Raw genomic sequence first — 20,378 nt, 5'->3', positions numbered from 1 at the left:
TGATTAATGAGGGTCTATGAGATGGTAATATAATTAAAAATATGATTCACATGCTTAATTAATTGATGGGTGATCGTGGATGGGAGGAATAATCATTCAATGAAGCTAAGCTAGTTTAGGTAGCTAGCTAGTTGCATGCATATGGTACGGATCGGATTGGATGCCCTAATGCTTTTTTGACGTGGTCGCAGTAATGAACCACTTCTTCCTTTTTTTAGTTTTTTAATCACAAATTCTCCGATACTAATTGTAAAAAAGTTGATTGCTAGAAATAAAAATTAGCGGAAGTATATATTTATAAAGTTTTGGAATTGATAAACATGCTTGAATCAATTTTCATTTGCGTGCATCAACTGGTATTTTTATGATTGATATTATAAATTTCTCCTAAATAATACATAAATATACAATATAATAATGGAGAGAGGTTTCAACTAGGTTGAATTGGGGAGTAAGTCAGTGGGGTTTTGGCAGTACGAAATGTCTAAATGGGATGGCGACAACCCAATTAAATTGGTTTGGTTGTTGAGTTGGTAATCACAAGATTTCAAGTTTGTTTTTTAGTGAAAGTAGCCTATTTGCTTTTTTCGTTTGAATATGTTAGCTATGAATATCCTAGGTTGGTTTACCTCCTTAACTTGTAGTTCTTTGCGAGCTAGAGTTACAAGATGAGGTTTATCCAGTGTATATGTTTGGTTAGTAATTGCAGGTTTCTCTCGTCATAAAAAAAAATGGAGGATGGAGGGGGGAGGGGGGAGGGGGGGCAAGGGAATTGCCGTTGGCGATAAAAGGCCTTGCTTGGCATGATTAGTTGATGTGTCAACCAAACATGTACATAGAAAAGCAAAGGCAAATTATTATTTTTACTAGGAAAAAGCTTTAAATAAGCACTTAAACTTTACATGAAAAGTCAATTAGACCGCTAAACTTTTTAAAGTTGCAATCAAACCCATCAACATTTTATTTTGGTGCAATGAAGCCCAAAAACCCATTAGTGACCTGTGATAGCATGTCACTAGCGTTCCGGCAACATTCCGTTCACCATGGTCAGCCGAGAAGGCGACCCACTAGTCACCTTTTCAGGCGGAGAAAGCGACTACTGGTCACCTTCTTCAATGACTATCGGCGATCGTTCGTCGGTCGCTTTTTTATTCGAAATGACGCCGGAGAGTTGCTAGAACATTAGTGACCTACTATGACATGTCACTAATAAGTTTTTGGGATTCATTGCACCAAAATAAATGTTGATAGGTTTGATTGTATCATTAAAAAGTTTAGGAACCTAATTGACTTTTCATGTAAATTTTTGGGTCTATTTGACCCTTTTTCACTTTTTAGTATATTGATCGAAGGTTCATTTTTAAATCTACTATCTATAATCTAATAAGAGACAATAAAGTTAGGCACATAACAAGAAATAAAAATGTTGGTCCAATTATTTGTTGAAGTTAATGGTTCATATTATTTTGATTTTAGTATTTTTTTAAATTATTTTCCTCCCTCTATTATATTATTTACTTTTCCTAAATGCATCCACATTTTGTCAATGTAAACTATAGCAACAGAATATTCCATTAACTATTTATTATCCTTAACTTATTGATTTCTATAAGGAATGTCTTAGGTTCGAGTCTAATATCAATCAGATGTGGCATAATTGTTTAACATATACTATGAATATAAAGAGTATATTAAAACCAAATACAATATAAAATTTAACAAAAAATTTGGTCAATTAATTAGCTAGACTACAAATAAGAAACCTTGAAAATCATTTTCTTGCATTAAGAAAAAAAAAACAAATCTAGGTCAAGTTTTTTTTCTTTTTCTCGTTTAATTAATCTTCTTTTGATTATTTAGAACAAGACTCAATATTTTAATTACGTTTTCGCATTATTGGAAATGATATAGGTCATTATGGTATTAATATTTTTTGTCTATATTTTTATAATGGTACAATAGTACATTACTATACAAATATTATACTATTATTTTTTATCGAACAAAATTATTCTTGCATCATTAAAGTTCCATATATATGTGTGTGTGTGTGTGACACTTTCCATTTGATGATTTTGTCTTTGATTATAAGTTAGTGGATCCAATAAATGACAACCAATTGTTATAAGCCATGTTAGGATAGATTTTAGATTTGGGAGGGGGGGGGGTGGAATTTTTTAGGCGAACAAAGCATATATATATAATTATGATCATGTGCGAAAATGCGGATAAACATTACTAATAACTCTTTTAAAAGAAATCCTATACGAAATGTGCACTTGAAAGCACATAATTATGCACTTGAAGGCACAAAACTGTGCATTTGAAGGCTAAATTTCTGCACTCAAAGCCACAAAAATGTGCAATCGGAACAACTTATGGTACAAAAAAGGGTAAGTTATTCAACTTAATTGTTATTGAAGCAATTACCCACACAAGTCGTTTGTAAATCTCACAAATTTTAATTAGAAAGCTATTTATACATTGTTGGAAAGAATCCAAAATATATAACAAATATGCCCAAAATCGTGCACTTGGAGGCAAAAAAATTACGCACTTGAAGGTATAAAAATGTGAGTTTGAAAGCCAAAATTTTGCACTTGACGGCAAATAGATGTGCAATTGATGCAATTTATGGTACCAAAAAGGGAAGTTATTCAACTTAAGTGTTATTGAAGCAATTACATTTACAAATCGTTTGTATATCCCAATTTTTGCACTCAAAGGTACAAAGATGTAGACTCAAAGGCGAAACTATGTGACAGTAAAAATGTTACCGGAGAAATTCTGATAAGTAATAACAATAACAATAATCTTAGTACAAGAGTTTGCATGTAAGAAACAAAGAGCCCCCTACTTACTAATGGACTCAGCTTTTATACTGAAGAATAGTAATGGCTACAATAATGGACACCAACGACCTCCTAATAAGTACAACAGCTCCCTCCATAAGTGCCCGACTCTTCAATAATTGTTGTGCGCTCCTTTGTAACAGCTCTTTGATGAGGCGGACCCTAAGAACCGTTAGCTCTTCTTAAGCGACGCCTACTGCTTTAATGAGTTGTTACTGGGTCAAATCTAATACCTTGCCCAATTATCCTGTCACTAGCCCCCCTACTCCAAGTTGAGAGCGTAGTAGAGTTAACTAGGGAATAATGATAGTGTAAAATTGTCACTTATCGAGTATCATATGTGTTAGAGGAATAAGGGTTGTTAGAGTATTGTTAGAATTTTTCTTCGTGCCTTGTATTCCTTCTTTGCAGTCTGTAGCTAGTAGCTTATTAGCTTATATATAAATAAGTTTCTTCCTGTACAGCTAGATACGAAAATATACATACTGTTTTTCTATCTCCAACACTTAACATGGTATCAGAGCCAAGAGAGTGAGAGTGGGTGCCTGGGCTGGGGTTTGGAAGGAGTGGTGATGCCGCGAGGAGTAGTCCGGCAATCGTTGGAGGGTTCAAATGCTGCCGTCGCTGAGCAGCTTCGACTACACGCGTTGGCACGTGCGGTGGTTTCCGGCGACGTCGCCGGTCGGTTTTACGTCTCTAGTCTTGCCTCGTCATGCTGATTCCAGGGAGGTAGGAGGTGTTGAAATGTTTTGAACTTGCTAGTTTTTCTGTTGAAAGAGGTACGGGGGAAGTAACTTTCTTTTTTCTAGGTAAAGTGTTCATTTTCTGAATCTGTTGGGTGAAAGTTAAAATGGCACAAGAGAGGAATATCACTGTTATTTCCACACCATCTAAATTAATTGACATAGTTTTGGCTTCAGATGGTTCTAACTTTCCTGAGTAAAGATTTTTTATTAAAGTAAATTTAGATGGTATGGGGAAGGGTGACCATTTAGAAAAAATAGTGTCCTACAGATGCTAATCTAGATGTAGACTAGAAAACTACTGATAAAACTTTACTGTCCCGTATACTTAATTGCATTGATAGAATGATAGGAAAATTATTTTGTCTATGCAACACTGCCAAACTGTAAAAGATGTGTGAGAATTAGTGAACCAATGGTTCAGTGAAACAAGTAATTTGAGAAAATTATATCAGTTATCTCAGGAAGTGTATCGTTCTAGTCAAAAGGGGCGCGAACCTAGAGATTATTACTATGACTTTAAAAGTGTATGTGTTGCCTTGTGTGCTGCGATGCCAATAACAAATAATGTGGATGAAATGAAAAAACAGCATGATAAATTGCTTGTTTTTAGCTGGATTTTTTGCCTGGATAAAGAATATGATGTCCTTAGGTCCCAACTATTAGGGGATAAGGACTTGGAGTGTTTGGATCAAGTATTTTCCATGTTACAGAATGCATCCGGAAATAATGATTCAAATGAGGTCTCAGAAAGAAATGTCTTAATGTCACAAAGAAATTTGGATCTAAGTGCCCTGGTATCGCATGGAGGGAATATTGGTGCAAGTTATGGCTCTCGAGGAGGGGGTAATAACCGTTTTAGAGGACGTGGGGGTTCTTGGAGAGGTCGTGGAGGACCACGAGTGTGTTTTAATTGTGGAGATCCCGGGCACTTTCGAAATCAGTGTCCTAAGCTGCCAAGACAACAAGTGGTTGCTAATACGGCTTTCGCGTCAGAAGGTCACACAGTTGTGATGACAGATGAAGAATTTGCTAAATTCAACTAGATGAAGCTTTCATCTTCCCCGCTGTCTCCATCCAATCAAGTGTCTCCCTCCACTTCTTTTGTCCAAACAGGTAATTCAGTTGCTTGTGTTTCTTCTGCGTCTCGGTAGTCGGTCATTGACTCATGGGCTTTTGAGCATATGACAGGTAAATCCAATACTTTTTCTGCGAATCTACTCGTCACTTCTGGTCATACCGTTACTCTAGCAGATGGGTTTATAGCCACTGTTTTGGGTCAAGGTAGTGCCATTGCAACATCCTCGTTACCCCTTACTTCCGTGTTATATCTCCCAAAGTTTCCCTTTAATGTGCTCTTTGTTAGTCAAATAACTCGTGACCTGAATTGTTCTGTTCTGTTTTTCCCTGGCTATTGTCTATTCTAGGATCTTTTGACGAGAAGGATTATTAGTAAGGGGAAGGAAGTTGGTGGCTTGTATGTATTAGAGTAGTCTCCCTCTCTCGAGAACAGAGCTACAAGCTTGGTGAGCAATGTTTCCCCCTTTCAGATGCATTGTCGATTTGGTCACCCGTCTTTACCAACAGAATGGTGTTGCAGAAAGAAAGAACCGCCATCTGTTGAAAATTACACGTGCCCTTCTATTCCAGATGAAAGTATCTAAGGTGTTCTGAGCAGATGTTGTTCACACAGCTTGATTTTTCATTAATAGGATGCTTTCTTCCGTACTTCATGGTCAAATCCCATATTCTCTTGTGTATCCATCCAAGTCTTTGTTTTCCTTAACCCCTAAGGTTTTTGGTTGTATGTGCTTTGTACAAGATGCCCGTCCGCAAAAGGGAAAGGTTGATCCTAAATCCCTTAAGTGTATCTTTTTGGGGTATTCTCGTATATAGAAAGGGTATAGTTGTTACTCTCCTGATTTGGGTAGGTATTTGGTTTCAGCTGATGTAACCTTTTTTGAGAAAATAGTGTTCTCTGGTAATATTTGTGGGAATAGATCTGCAGTAAATCCCAGTAATAGAAGATAGTTTTCTTACCTATACTATCACTATTCGTGTGCCCATAGTGGAGTCCGTTTATAGAGTTGCACCTCTCGTTACGCGAGTGTATTCTAAGAGGCCCTAAGATGTGGTCGCACGACAGTTGCACAGGTGAATATCCTCCCCTTCCGCAACCTTCGGGAAATGATATTGATCTTTCGGTTGCCCTGCAAAAAGGTAAGCGTTGTTGTTGTCATCCCCTTTCTTCATTTGTTTCTTACGGGCTTGTTATTGTCTTCTCGTACCTTTATATCCCAACTGGATTTTGTGTCTGTTCCTAAAACATTGTGCCAAGCTATGTTTCATGATGGGTGGAGATCTGCTATGGAGAAAGAAATGGCAGCCCCTAAAGAGAACCAGACTTAGGAACTTGTCCATCTCCCAGCCGGGAAGTCTGCAATTGGGTGTAAGTGGGTTTACGTTGTCAAGACGAACCCTGATGGGTCAGTTGCTCGGCTTAAAGCATGCTTTGTGGCCAAAGGGTATGCGCAGACTTATGGGGTTGATTATACAGAGACGTTTTCTCCAGTTGTCAAGTTAACTTCTGTACGAGTTTTTATATCTCTAGCTGCTATTAATGATTGGTCATTATACCAGTTAGATGTCAAAAATGCTTTTTTACATGGTGATTTGGCAGAAGACGTGTATATGGAGCAACCACCTTGGTTTGTTGCTCAGGGGGAGAACGGGAAGATGTGTAAGCTGAAGAAGTTATTGTATGGGTTGAAGAAGTTTGGCATGCAACGTAGTGCCTATGATCACACTATTTTCTATAAACACTCTAGTAGTGGCAGTATTTTGTTAATTGTCTATGTTGATGATATAGTGATAACATGTGATGATGCGAGGGGGATCGAGGCGCTCAAATCTTTTCTTAAAGAGAAGTTATATATGAAGGATCTGGGAGTGTTGAAGTACTTCCTTGGGATTGAGGTTATACGTTCTAAAAGGAGCATATTCCTTTCACAACGGAAATATGTACTAGATTTATTTGAAGAGTCTGGGCTCTCAGGGTCGAAGCTGTGTGAGACTCCTATGTACCAGAGTGTTACGCTTGTAGTTGGTGAAGGGGAGCCTCTTGAAGATCCAGAGCGGTATAGAAGACTTGTGGGAAAGTTAAATTATCTTACTATCACTCGCCCTGATATTGCCTTTCCAGTGAGTGTGGTGAGTCAGTTTATGGCGTTCCCTACAAAGTCTCATTGGGAAGTTGTAGTTCGAGTTGTAAAATATTTGAAGAGTGCTAAAATAGTTTGTTCTTTTTACAAACTAGAACGAGTAATCCAATTGCACTTGAGACACTACCAACAAAAAAGAGGCGGAGGACAAGCAATGAAGCAAAACTTAGAGTAATTCCAACTAAAAGTAGTATCTACTATCTAATATCATATCAACTATGATAAATATTTAAATAATTGTTTTTAGAAAAGTAAAAATTAAATGTTAACTTTAATGCCAACTATAGTGAACTTCTCCTATATAATCATGCATCGATATATTTTGAATTGCTTATTTAAATACAAACTAATGGATTTTAATAACCCGGGTGGCCCGAATTACCAAACCCGATTATGTAAGGGATATGACAAAGGTAAGAACTAGACAAGAGATATGTAATAATTAGACAATTAGGGTATATCACGGAGATAATATTGTATTAACAAGAGATAAGAGAAATTTCCACTTTTGGTCCCACGAGTATATGATCATTTCCACATTTGGTCCCTGACTATTAACATTTTCAGATTTAGTCCCACGACTTTTAAATCTCTACCACATTTGGTCCTTCCGATCAGATTCCGGTCACCGGTGACCATTTTTTCCGGCGAATGAATTATTTTCAAGGGCAAAATTGTCTTCTTATACAAAAAAAAAAAAAAAAAAGAAACAAAAAAAAAAAACAAAATTTCCCCAAAACCCTTTTCTTCTTCGCACCCCCCTTCCCAGCAGCTCTCCCTCTTTTCCCATTTCCCATCTCTCATTCTGTTTCTTCTTCTTCTTCTAGCTTCTGTCATAATCAAAACCCAGTTTTTGGAGAGTAGAGGTTTCATGATGTCGAAGCGAGGACACGGAGGTTCCACCGGGAACAAGTTCAGGATGTCGCTCGGTCTGCCGATCGCGGCGACCGTGAACTGCGCCGACAACACTGGAGCGAAGAATTTGTATATATATATCATATCTACCTGGACACACGATTGACATACTGCTTGAGTATTTACATGACACACATTTCTAATGATGTTTCTTAATTTCCTGCAAAAGTACTCAATTATGCATTCACCCCCAATTTTTTTTTAAACATTAAATTAAAATCAATCTTGGCGTACTCTAGACTTGATAAATCTACAATGAAATGTTCAGCTTTGGAATCTACAATGGAGAGTGCGAAGAAGAAAAGGGTTTTGGAGAAATTTTGTTTTTGTTTTTGTTTTTGTTTTTTTTTTTTATAAAAAGACTATTTTGCCCTTGAAAATAATTCATTTGCCAGAAAAATGGTCACCGGTGACCGGAATCTGATCGGAAGGACCAAATGTGGTGGAGATTTAAAAGTCGTGGGACTAAATATGAAAATGTTAATAGTCATGGACCAAATGTGGAAATGATCATATACTCGTGGGATCAAAAGTGGAAATTTCTCCAAGAGATAATGCTATTAGAGCTGTGAGAATCGTGTAATAACAAGTCAGGTATGTTCTTAGGACAAGATGTGTAAGTCTCCCCTCAACAAGACACAATGGAGTGATTTTATACTCTAAATCGGCCCTAACTACCCTGGAGAAGATGGTGAGGAGTTACAACCGCCTTGGATCGAAACAAACGCCGCAAGACTCAAACCAACGCGAAGACCCTTCACTCGGGCGAGCACGTGGCTCAACCGAGTGCCGACTTCGGCTGAGGAGGCCGACCTTGGGCGAGACGGCAGCCTGATCATTGTAAAAAATGAGATATAGTTCGGGTTTAGTTTTGTCGTTCCGCTAGGGATTGGCGTTATGGCATGTACTTGTGCAATTATTTATTTTTGGAACTTTTTAGCCCACTAACGAGAATCCAAGCACAATCATAAACATAAATTAACTAACAAACTAAAAACATAAGAAATAAAGATGAGATTTAAACTAGGAGTTATTACTATCAAGATGTTACATATACTCACAGATTAGGGAGAACAATAATCATGTATCAAGAGGGCTATACACTAATGAATTCAAGACGAATTCCGTCCCTTGAATTAGAGCAAGAGATTTATCACAATATGTGTGACTCAACCTCGAACTCTTGAAGCTCCTCGGTATATTAGGCCTCCCAATTCGTCCCCTACTTCCGTAGCAGGATATTTGGGTTGTACAAGAGGTGGCTTGAGTTTTTACCTAACTCCTGTTGTAGCAAGAACTCTCCAAATACTTGCCAATAAAAATAGCTAGTAATTATTAACAAGATGCAAACAAACCTCCTTGTACAAGCTTATGATTCAAGATTATAAGTCTTTCCCTTATGAAATTGTTAAAAAGGTAGCATTCAAGATAAATAATAAATTCCTACCTCAAACCCAAACTAAACTAAATAAGCATAAGGAAAATAAATTAAAAGAAGAAGAAGAGTAAATGACATAAAGCATACGGAAAATAAGCTTGCATAATTTAAATGAAGAAGAAAATAAAGTAAAGTAAACATTGCATAAATAAAAGGAAGGAGAAAATACAAAACAAAGAAAAGAAAAGAAAAGAAAAGAAAGAAAAACAAGTGTTTTGCTCTAAGTTCTACATCTTGCTCAGCCTAGGTTTTGATTTGGGGGATGAATGGCCTTTTATAGGCCTCAAAATGGAGCAAAAATTGGGCTAGTACGTACAGCGCGTACACCCTTGCGTACGCACGTACATTAGCCAGAATGCATTGCCTTCTTTCATTTTCTCAGCCTTTTCTGCCTTCATTGTTGTCTCCATGGTCTTTTGTCCTCTTCTTTTTGTCTTTAGGCTTCCCACTTTGCCATCATGCTTCCCATGTGATGTCCTTCCCCAATTCTTTGTCTTCATTTCTTTTTCCCACTATCAATTAAACAATTTAAATCATCAAACTAAATACAATATAAACTAATTTTCTTTACTTTATTTCAAATAAGATATATTTAGCAATTCTTAACTAAAGTAAAGAAAATTAAAATTATATTGATCACAAATTATATCATCTAGCGGGAAAATAAGCTTCAATATGGGATTAAATATAATCAAATATGCACTCATCATGGCCCACCACGTGGCCGACCTCATGACTAAGATGGCCAACCTCGGTTGAGGAGGCCGACCTTGGCCGAGGTGGCCGACCTCGGCTGAGGAGGCCGACCTTGGCCGAGGTGGCCGACCTCGGCTGAGGAGGCCGACCTCGGCTGAGGTGGCTGACCTCGACTGAGGTGGTCCACCACGTGGCCGACCTCGGCTGATGAGGCCGAAATTGGTCGAGGTGGTCTACCGCGTGGCCGACTTCATGGCCAAGCACGGAGCTTGGCCATGACCGGGTCGGTTGGGCTCGGTTCTGGGTTCCCTCTAGTTCTTCGGACTTGGTTCGCTTCATGTTGTCCCGCTCTGGGTCTATTTGTAATTATTCCATCATCAGTCCCCCATTCTCTGAGCTGCGAGAAGTCGTCAACGAAAGAGAGTACTCTTACTCCGACCTTGCTGAGCATGAACTCTTCACCTTGAGCTACTTGGACGAGCTCTTCGACTTGAGCTCTCCATGATGGGCTCTTTAACTCGGACTCCATAACTTGAGCACCTTGAGAGGAGCTCGTCAACTTGAGCTCCTTAAGATGAGCTCTAAGGCTTGAGGTCCAACCTCGCTTCGGATGACCTCTAGAGCTTGAGGTCCAATCCTCAAACAAATGCGAAGACTTGGCCTTCGCTTCGGAAAAACTCTCTAACTTGAGCTCCCTGGGGATGAGCTCAATATGGCTTAATTAGGGAGGTCGGACCTTACTCGGTTTCGCGTGCGTGACCACCTTAAGGTTGTGTTGAGCTTGTGTTCGACTTGATCCTAGACCCCAAGGGGGTTGAATGAACCGAGCTTTGAGCTTATCCTTAACCTACGGAAGTTGGGTCAAGCTCGGAGTTTGTCTTAGGCTTGACCTAAGGAGGTCAGGTTGAGCTCGGAGCTCAGCCTAGGCTTTACCTAAGGAAGTCAGGTAGAGCTCGGAGCTTGACCTAGTTTTGACCTAAGGAGGTTAGGTCGAGCTCGGAGCTCAGCCTAATTTTGACCTAAGGAGGTTGGGTCGAGCTCAGAGCTTGACCTAGTTTTGACCTAAGGAAGTCAAGTCGAGCTCGGAGCTCGGCCTAATTTTGACCTAAGTAGGTCGGCTTAGTTTTTTTTTTTTTAATGTATTTTCTTTATTTGTTTTTTTTCCTTGTCGTATGATTTTTTGTGTTAGCGTTAGGCCAATGTACCTCAACCCTTGACCCTCAGCACACCCATTCGATGGTAGGCGAGGTCAAATCTCGTACCCTCCTTAGGGTGTTAGTCGTTCTAAGTCGAGGTCATTCGGCCTTACACCTAGAGAGTCTTCCGTTCGGCGGTAGACGAGGTCGGACCATGTACTGCCCCTAGGGGGTTTAATCGTTCTAAGTCGAGGCCTTACATCTAGAAACTCTTTCGTTCGCCGATAGGTGAGGTCGGACCTCGTATCGCCCCTAGGGTGTTTAGTCGTTTTAAGTTGAAACCTTTGGCTTTTAGACCTAAAGACTCGCCCGTTCGGCAATAGGCGAGGTTGGACCTCGTATTGCCCTTAGGGAATTAGTCGCTTAAATGAGGTGGGCTAAAATGTCAATAGATGGGTCAGCCTAATAGTGACTGTGAGGTCGGCCAAATGGTGATATCGAATTTCATCTGAGAGGTCAGTCACGGAGGCCTTTTGAGATGTCTGTTTGGCCCTCTCTCCCCCTTCCCTCGAACAGTAGTAAAATAAGTATATCACAAAATTTTGCTACTTTATTGCAAAAATAAACCTTAAGGTCGGCGCACTTCGGCCTCGGCTAAGAATTAATCTTTTCACGACAATAGGTGATGTCGGGATCTATAACTCCATTTAGGAGAATTGGGGTCATCTCTCTCACCTACGAGGACTTTGGGGTGCCTCGTCGCCTTGCGCACCACATCATTTAGGCTGGACCTTGTCACTACTCCGATTCCTCGTGCCCATGGTGGCTGAGCTCGAGTTCCATGTAATCGTGGTGGCTAAGCTTATGCTCTTTGTGTTCTTGGTGGCCGAGCTCAGGGTCCTTGTGTTCATGGAGGCCAACCTTGGACTCTTCATACTCATGGTGGTCGAGCTTAGGGTCCTTGTGTTCATGGAGGCCGAGCTTGGACTCTTCATACTCATGGTAGCCGAGTTCGGGGTCCTTGTGTTCATGGTGGTCGAGCTTGGACTCCTTATGTTTGTAGCGGCCGAGCTTAGGATTGCGCCCTCGGCGTTACACTTGGCCTCGGGGAGGAAGAGTTCGGGGGTGGTTGCCAATGTGTAGCCTCGCATGGCATCTTAGTAGCGGGGTCGGCTTGAGTTCGTTCATCCTCCTCCACATGTCGTGCCGAAGGTCGAGGCAAATTAACCTCCCCAACAACTTGAGCTCTTTGCACTCGTTGAGACCAGGTGCCTTACATCACGCTCAGCCCCGAGGTGGAGGAGTGAGGGTTAGTAAAGTTGTAACTTTTAGAATTGTGGCCGCTTTGTCTTAGAGGCCCGGGGTTGGTGGTGAGACGATTTTAGCCGACTCGCCATTGCGGTTGAAGTTGAGTTCCCGTAGGTACTGCTGACGACGTTGCCACGTGGGGTGAGGTGGGTGTTATGTGGGGATATGAAGGTTGTGTGAATTGGAACTCACTGTCTACCTGAGGCTCGGGTGCGCGAGCCATCATCGCATCTTGGGAGGGGTGGAGCCCTCTGAGGCAAGTTAGGGCCGAGAGGAGAAGTTGAGATACCTCCTTGAAGCCCTTCTATGAGTTGAGTCAACAAAGCGGTGGCTTGTTGAATCGCGACCACCCCCTCTTGGAAGCCAGACGCTGGAGGTGGAGCGAACGGGGTCGACTCGCCTTAATGATTGTTGTTAGTCCGATCTTTGAGGACTTCAGCCGACCTCATAGGCAATGTTTGCCGACTCGCGGTCCTGCTGGGATCGTTGGAACGAGATGGAGTACGAGAACCACATGAGTTGTGGGAATTGTGGGAGTTAGATCCTGACCTTGTCATAGCTAGGGATATAGCATGCTCGAGCCTGACGTCGAGCTCTCAATAAAAGCACCAATAATAGATTTTAATAACCTCGGTGAGCCGAATTACCAAACCCGATTATGTAAGGGATATGACAAAGGTAAGAACTAGACAAAAGATATGTAATAATTGTACAATTAAGGTATATCACGGAGATAATATCGTATTAACAAGAGATAATGCTATTACTATTGTTTTTATTTTGTTTTATCTCCATCTATACATAAAACATTTAAAAAAAAAATCTCAACATAACAATAATCCATTATCATAAAATATTGGCCATGGAACACAATAAAATATTATTTAAGTCTTGAATAGATCACATGAACTCATGTCGTGATAATATATACATCTTGTCAATTTGAAAAAAAACTTCAACGAATTGGGTCATCACGTCTAGTAACTATACGGAATCTTATATTATCATCGAATTAAAGTTTGGTTAAATAGTAATACTATAGCAAGAAGGTAGACATAATAAATAAGAACCATCCGATTAGGTGGGTGGCCTACCTCTGTTGATATATATGTATGTATCACATGATGACAGATCAAATTTTGGTGCTCAATAATATGACCCTATATATGCATGGCTCTTGATTATATTCTTGAATGAAATGGGAAATCCAAAATAGACCGGCATACTCCGCCGATCTGACCGCCCACCTCTAATTTAAACTCGGCATGCATGTAACGTACAAGACTTCCAGTAACGTGGAATTCAATCCTGTCCTTTCATTTTTGGAACCGTTGTTTAAATCTCGTGATAATTATATATGAAAAAGTATCGAGATAAAATGGTCGGTTGAATATAGAATTACGCGTATCAATATTTTATTCCACGTGCATGTAATCACGTCTTATATCGAACCAATAATACTTACGAATAAATGAATTTATGGTAGAAAGAAGGGGTTTATAAGTTGATTAGATAATTAATTTGGTAATTATAAGATTTTAAATTTAATTTTTATTAAGAGTTGTCTATTAAAGATTTTAAATTTGATTTTTATTAAGAGTTTTCTATTAATTTTTTTGGTTTGAGACTTTGAGTAGTTGGTGGTTATTGACAACGTTTTTGTGGTCATTTGCCAGTTAGGGTTATTATAAGACGGATTTTACCCAGACGCACATTCACCACTAGAATATATATTGAGGATCATATGAGTATTATGTTTTAGATAAGAACGAGAAAATTGTATGAGTGTACATAATCTACTACACCAATGTTCACGCGTCTACTCAATGGTCTCCATGTCATTCAGGCATGCCTGGGAGGCTAGGATTAGATTGTGTGTGTATTCATGTAGCAGATTGTGTGCATTCATCCAGTAGTTCGCAAGTTCTCACCTAAAGCACGATTCTAGTTCATATGAACACAAGTGTGTGTATATGTGTGTGTGTATATATATATATACACACACACATATGAGAATCAATCCCTAAGTAAGAACGTGTGGACAAATCCAAACCATTGATCTGCAAAATCTAATGGATGGAAAATTAAGAAAAAAAAATGAGCGGGGTCATTTTCATAAATATTACAAATTTTTAATATGAGCGGGGTCTTTTCGTAAATATTACAAAATTTTGTTTATTTTGAGCCGTTAGATCTACTAGATCAGTGGTTTGAATTTGTCCGTAGGTTCTCACCTAGGACTTAGCTCTCACATGATTATGAATTAATCAGGTGAGAACGTGCGAACAAATCCAAACCATTGATCTAGTAGATCTAACAGTTTGTAATAAACAAAACTTTGTAATATTTATGAAAATAACCCACTCATTTTAAAAATTTCTAATATTTAAAAAAAAAATGACCCCGCTCATTTTTTAATTCATTTTTCATCCATTAGATCTTGCAGATCCACAAGTTCTCACCTGAGGTTAGGGTTCTCATATGATTAGGATTCATATATATATATATGATAAAATGCAAATGCTTCACCAAAAAAAAAAAAAATGCGCACAGTTGCTTACTGTAGATATAGTCCAAATGCGCACATGTTTCCTTCTTCAAATGCATCTGTTTTGTTCAGTACATAGTTTCTCCTTTGCGTGCACATCTTTGTGCCTTTAAGTGCAAAAATTTGACCTTCAAGTGCACTTGTTATAGCCTTCAAGTGCAGATTTTCATTTCTAAGGGTGCGTTTGGTTCGCACATGGGAATCAGAATCGGAATGGGTATCAAATACTTGGTAAGGGTAATGGGTTTTGGTGAAAGTATTTAGCATGTTTGGTAGTTGGGTGGAATGGGAATGATTATTAATAGTTGGGGAAGAAATGATGAAGGAAGATGAAACCCTTATTTAATAAGGGTATGGGTTTTGCCATTAATGGGGTATTCCAAACCCATAGTAGCATTCACAAAACCTATCAACCAAACACTAACAATCACTTTGATACCCATACCTTATGCCTAAACCCCCCAACCAAACACACCCTAAGAGTGCACAATTAATTTTCTTCGAATTTTTTCTTTTAGTGTTTTTTCCCTTGCCTTCTGCTAGTGATCCTCTTTATGCCTTCAAGTGCTCAATTTCATGCCTACAAGTGTATGTGTGTATTACTATTGTATAAAAAAAATACTTAGCATTCTAGTGAATCCTTTTTTTTTTCTTCTACTATATGTTTTAGCCTTCAAGTGCATGTTTTTAGCCTTCAAGTGCATGATTTGTAGCAATCAAGTGCACGTTTGCCTTCGAGTGCAGATTTTTTGCCTTCAAGTGCATCTTTTACATTCTTTTCAATAACTAAATTTCTAATGAAATTTGTGAGATTCACAAAAGATTTGTATGGGTAATTACTTTAATAACACTTAAGTTGAATAACTTCATTCCCTTTTTTGGTACCATATATATTGCATCAATTGCACACTTATTTGCCTTCAAGTGCAAATTTTTTGCCTTCAAGTGCACATTTTTGTACCTTCAAGTGCATAGTTTTGAGCTTTCAAGTGCACATTTCGTATAGAATTTCTTTTGAGTCATTGATCATGTGGTTAACCGCATTTTCGCATCGGAAGTAGCCTCTGCACCTAATCTTAAACCATATACATGCAACAGTGAACTTCACTTGCACAGTTGGTGAAATCTAAGCAATTTATCTCAAGCATTCAATAGCTCAGATCTGTCCACATGGACTCATGGAAAAGGATGAACTCACTTGAACAATGACATACACACACACACACATGCGTATTAATCACAATATTTGTTGTCTTTGCATCTTTACCACATCAATTAATCACTCACAGGCTAGAAGAAGTTAAGAGCTCAGGAATGTAAGAATTGACTATGTGTGTACCAGTTCCAAGCAAATTTATGCTCCTTAAGGTGCAAATTTATGAACCTTAAGGAGTAAATTCATGCATCTGAAGTTTCATTTGCGCAGTTTCAAGATTTTGCAAATTTATGCACCTTAAGGTGGAAATTTATGCTCCCTTAACTTTAAAGTTATACACCTATGGCGTGGAAATAGCAATTCGTAATTTTTAATGTTAGGCAATCAAGGATTCGTAGTTGTGCCCCTTACGCTTTAAATTCATGCATCTTAAAGAAGAAAGTTGTGCTCCCTAAGATTCAACATTATGCACCTACGACGTAGAAGTTTTAATTCATAAGTTTTAATGTTAGGCAATAAAGGATTCAAAGTTGTACACCTTACACTTTAAATTCGTGCACCTTACAGAGGGAAGTTGTGCTCCTTAAGGTTTAAAGTTATGCACCTATGACGTGTGATTAGTAATTCTTAATTTTTAATGTAAGGCAATCAAGGATTTATAGATATGCACCTTATGCATTAAATCCATGCACTTTAAGGTGACAATGTAGCTCCCTAAGTTTCAACATTATGAGCCCGAAGGTTCAAATTTATGCAGTTTAAGTTATACGATTTTGAGGCTTACAGTTAAAGGTGTACATCTTAAGGTACGAGCGCATGCACCTTATGCTACGAATTTATGCACCTGGAATTTAGATACAAAGAAAGAAGAATAGAGCTTTGATCTCATGCGAAGAGTAGAAGGCAGTTAACAAAAACGTTTATGGATATTAGGAAAAAGACAAAAAAGCCCCTTATTAGCATTTAAGAAAAAACCACGCATATTTTTGTCTATTCGATCAAGATTAATCTATGACTAAGATGTCACCCCATTTTTCACAGGAGTTCCGTCACACACGTGAACCTTTATCTCTCTCTCTCTCTCTCTCTCTCTCTCTCTATATATATATATATATATATATATATATATATATATAAAATCCACTCAAATGAGGTGATCACGTCAAGTGCGGTCGTGCGACCAAATCTTCATCGTCCAATCAGCTGGATCCAACGGCTCCATATTATTCTCTATATTTGTTAAATTTAAGTTGCACTTCTTAAGTTGGGGTATGCTAGTAATTTTATGATGTGTTTTACATGCATAATAGATAGTCAAAGTTTATTATAATCAAATTATGCACCACCAAGCACATGAAAATGCACCATTAGGGTCTAGAAATGCACAACTGTAAAACTAACAATGCAATTTTCACCCAGTATTTAAAGCACAACAGATTGTCAAATTATGCACCATTATTTAAAAAAAAAAAAAAACACCATAAGTGTTCAAAAATGCACAACTATCAAAATCATTTTAAGATTTAGCTATCATTGTGTAAAAACACAATAGAGCTACAATAAATGCACAACTATGTACACTCAAATGCCCTAGAGTCTGAATAATAATGTATAATTTCACTCACTATTTAAAGCACAATAGATAGTCGAATTATGCACCATTATTTAAATAAAAAAGCACCATAAGTGTTCAGAAATGCACAACTGTCAAATTCATTTTAAGATTTAGCTCCCATTGTGTAAAAGCACAAGAACACTACAATAATGCACAAGAGTCTGAATAATAATACATCACAAATTAATATTGTTTAGTTTCCTACCCGTATTTAAAGCACAAGAAGTTATCATATTATACACCACTATGTGCATAAGTATGCACAACAAAGAGACTAATTTTAAAATGCACTACACTCAACTATCATCAATGCACCAACAGAAATATACAAATACACTAGAGTACGGTCAATAATGCATCAACTACCCAAATAAAACACACAACAATGTGATTCGCCCTATTCTGGTGCCCTATGACGAGTTTACCTTTGTAGTTCGCGTGGTAGGAGAACGTGCATGAAAATATTGGAGGGGTCTTGATCAATGTAATTCATTAGATCTATCTAATCTAATGGGTCGTAATTAACCGCACGGCCGCATGGGGCAGGTGGGCCGTACATGTATATTCTACATTTGGTGTTAGGTACGGGGACACTTTAAGGCTGATTCAAGAGTTGAATGAGATTTCAACAACTTAACTGCTTTGGATCCTATGAACAGAATCCTTAACTTTTTGCATAATTTAATTTAATTTGTCACGTCAGTTTATCTGGGAGCTAGCGATGTATGGGGTCTGATCATTAGAGTGGTGTTGGGCTAGGATCATTATGCATGCATGAACGTACCAATTATACACCATTGTGGGTGTTGTTGTTGACCTTTTGTCAAACATATTTAGGGTAAAAAATTTGTTACTAATTTACTCTTGCTTGTACTTTTAGATTTAATGTTTAACAAATAATTTGATTATATTTGGTTTGGTCTTAATTTTTTTGACAATTATATTTCTAATTTATTTAGTTGTACTAATTCTATCTTGTCTTTGTGAAATTATAGGGTTAAAAGGTAAAATTATAATTTTGTCAATTAACAATGAAATTATCAAAGTTAACATAGGCTAATTACCTTAGATTATTGTTTTGATAGCAGGATTTTTTTTTTTTTTGTGTGTGTGTAACGCAAGCTATCCATTGCCAGACACAATAACCAATTCCCTCGCTGAATTGTAATCATCTCTATGGGTGTTATGTGGTTACCAAGCTAAGTCAATTGCCTGACAAATTTAATTTGACTAAAGTTGCCCAAAATATACTCAACTAGCTAGCTATATATATATATATCAAGCTTAAATAGATATTGCAGTGACACAACATTTGAATAAAAAAAATTAGTATTATTATCTTTTTAAATTTGCCTCAAGATTAGAGTAAAGCTAGCTACATACAAATAGCTAGCACTGTTATATAACAAAGTGATATTTGTAATCTGTTTTAAATGAAAAAAAAAAAACATTTGAATTCTTCTTTTTGGCGTTTTAAAACATGAGTTCACCGCTTCCTTGTGCCTAGTAAACAAAGACTTAACCACTGTGTTCAACTGAGCTACTATGATTTATATCTTCCTAGATGTTTTTGTCAGGTCAGGGCGTGGTAGCCCTTAGGGTTGGGGATTCAACATTTTGGGAATTGAACAACAATGTAAAACATGAGTTTATATTAGAGTAATCAAATCGTAGAGGTGAATTAATGTTTAATGGACTAAACAAAAAATATATATATACAGAAATCATTTTCAAGAAAAAAAAATACTTTATAATGCTCTTTAGTCTTTTCTGCTGAGAATTACTTTATCGTTGGTTTTGCTAAAGTGCATGCCATCCAAAAAATCTTATTATTGTCGTTTCTGAATCTTTCATCTTGCATAAACACAAACACACAAAAATAAAAATAAAATAAAATAAAATAAATAAAACTATAAAAAAACTAAAAAAATATAATAATAATAATAATAATAATAATAATAATAATAATAATAATAATAATAATAATAATAAGGGTGAAAGTGGTCAAATAGTGGTGACTAGAAAATGGGAATATTGAAGGTAAATAAAAACGAAAATGAAATGGTGATATATATAAGCTAATTCCACGACTCACTTTTCTCTGCCTCTCCTTCGTAGAAAAGCAAGGTATCTTAGCTTGTACGTCGAAAAAAAATTAAAAATTATAATAAAATAAAAAAGTGATTTTGAAAGGAAAAAAAGGTTTCGTCCAAAAAGTTGTAGTGTATAAAAGGAACAAGAAAGTTGGCGGGTGCCACAACACAAAGTAAATTTGAAAAGCACTAGTAGTAATATTAATTGATTCTTAATTAATTAATACTATTTAATTGCATCAAATTTTACATATGATAGATACCCCAAGTAGGGTATTCAGTCTCAAGAGCTCCGGTACCAGGAGCCTACAATCTGACCGTCTTTACCAGTATGGTAGATGGACCGGGTCCGGTATTCCGCCGGTCCACTTGACATAGGCAGTCTGGTCGTGGTGTCCGACCAGGTGCGGCACTCAGAGGCGGTGAGGCAAGATTCCATGAGGATCTTTTCCAAATTTGGCGGGAAACTTTCTTATTCTATTTTAGACAGCATTTATGGCGATTTTGGCAGTTTAAGTAACCTTCCTAAATTTAAATTTGTTAAGATATTTTTGCTTTACTTCTAGAGGTTCATTATTGTTGTATAAATACCCACCGGAGTCACATTGTGAGGGGTTCAGATTTTAATACAAGAACAATTACTTTGTTCCATTGCTT

Source organism: Ipomoea triloba, chromosome 12 (assembly GCF_003576645.1).
Source record: "Ipomoea triloba cultivar NCNSP0323 chromosome 12, ASM357664v1".
Classification (NCBI taxonomy): Eukaryota; Viridiplantae; Streptophyta; class Magnoliopsida; order Solanales; family Convolvulaceae; genus Ipomoea; species Ipomoea triloba.
This window is presented reverse-complemented; position numbering follows the sequence as displayed.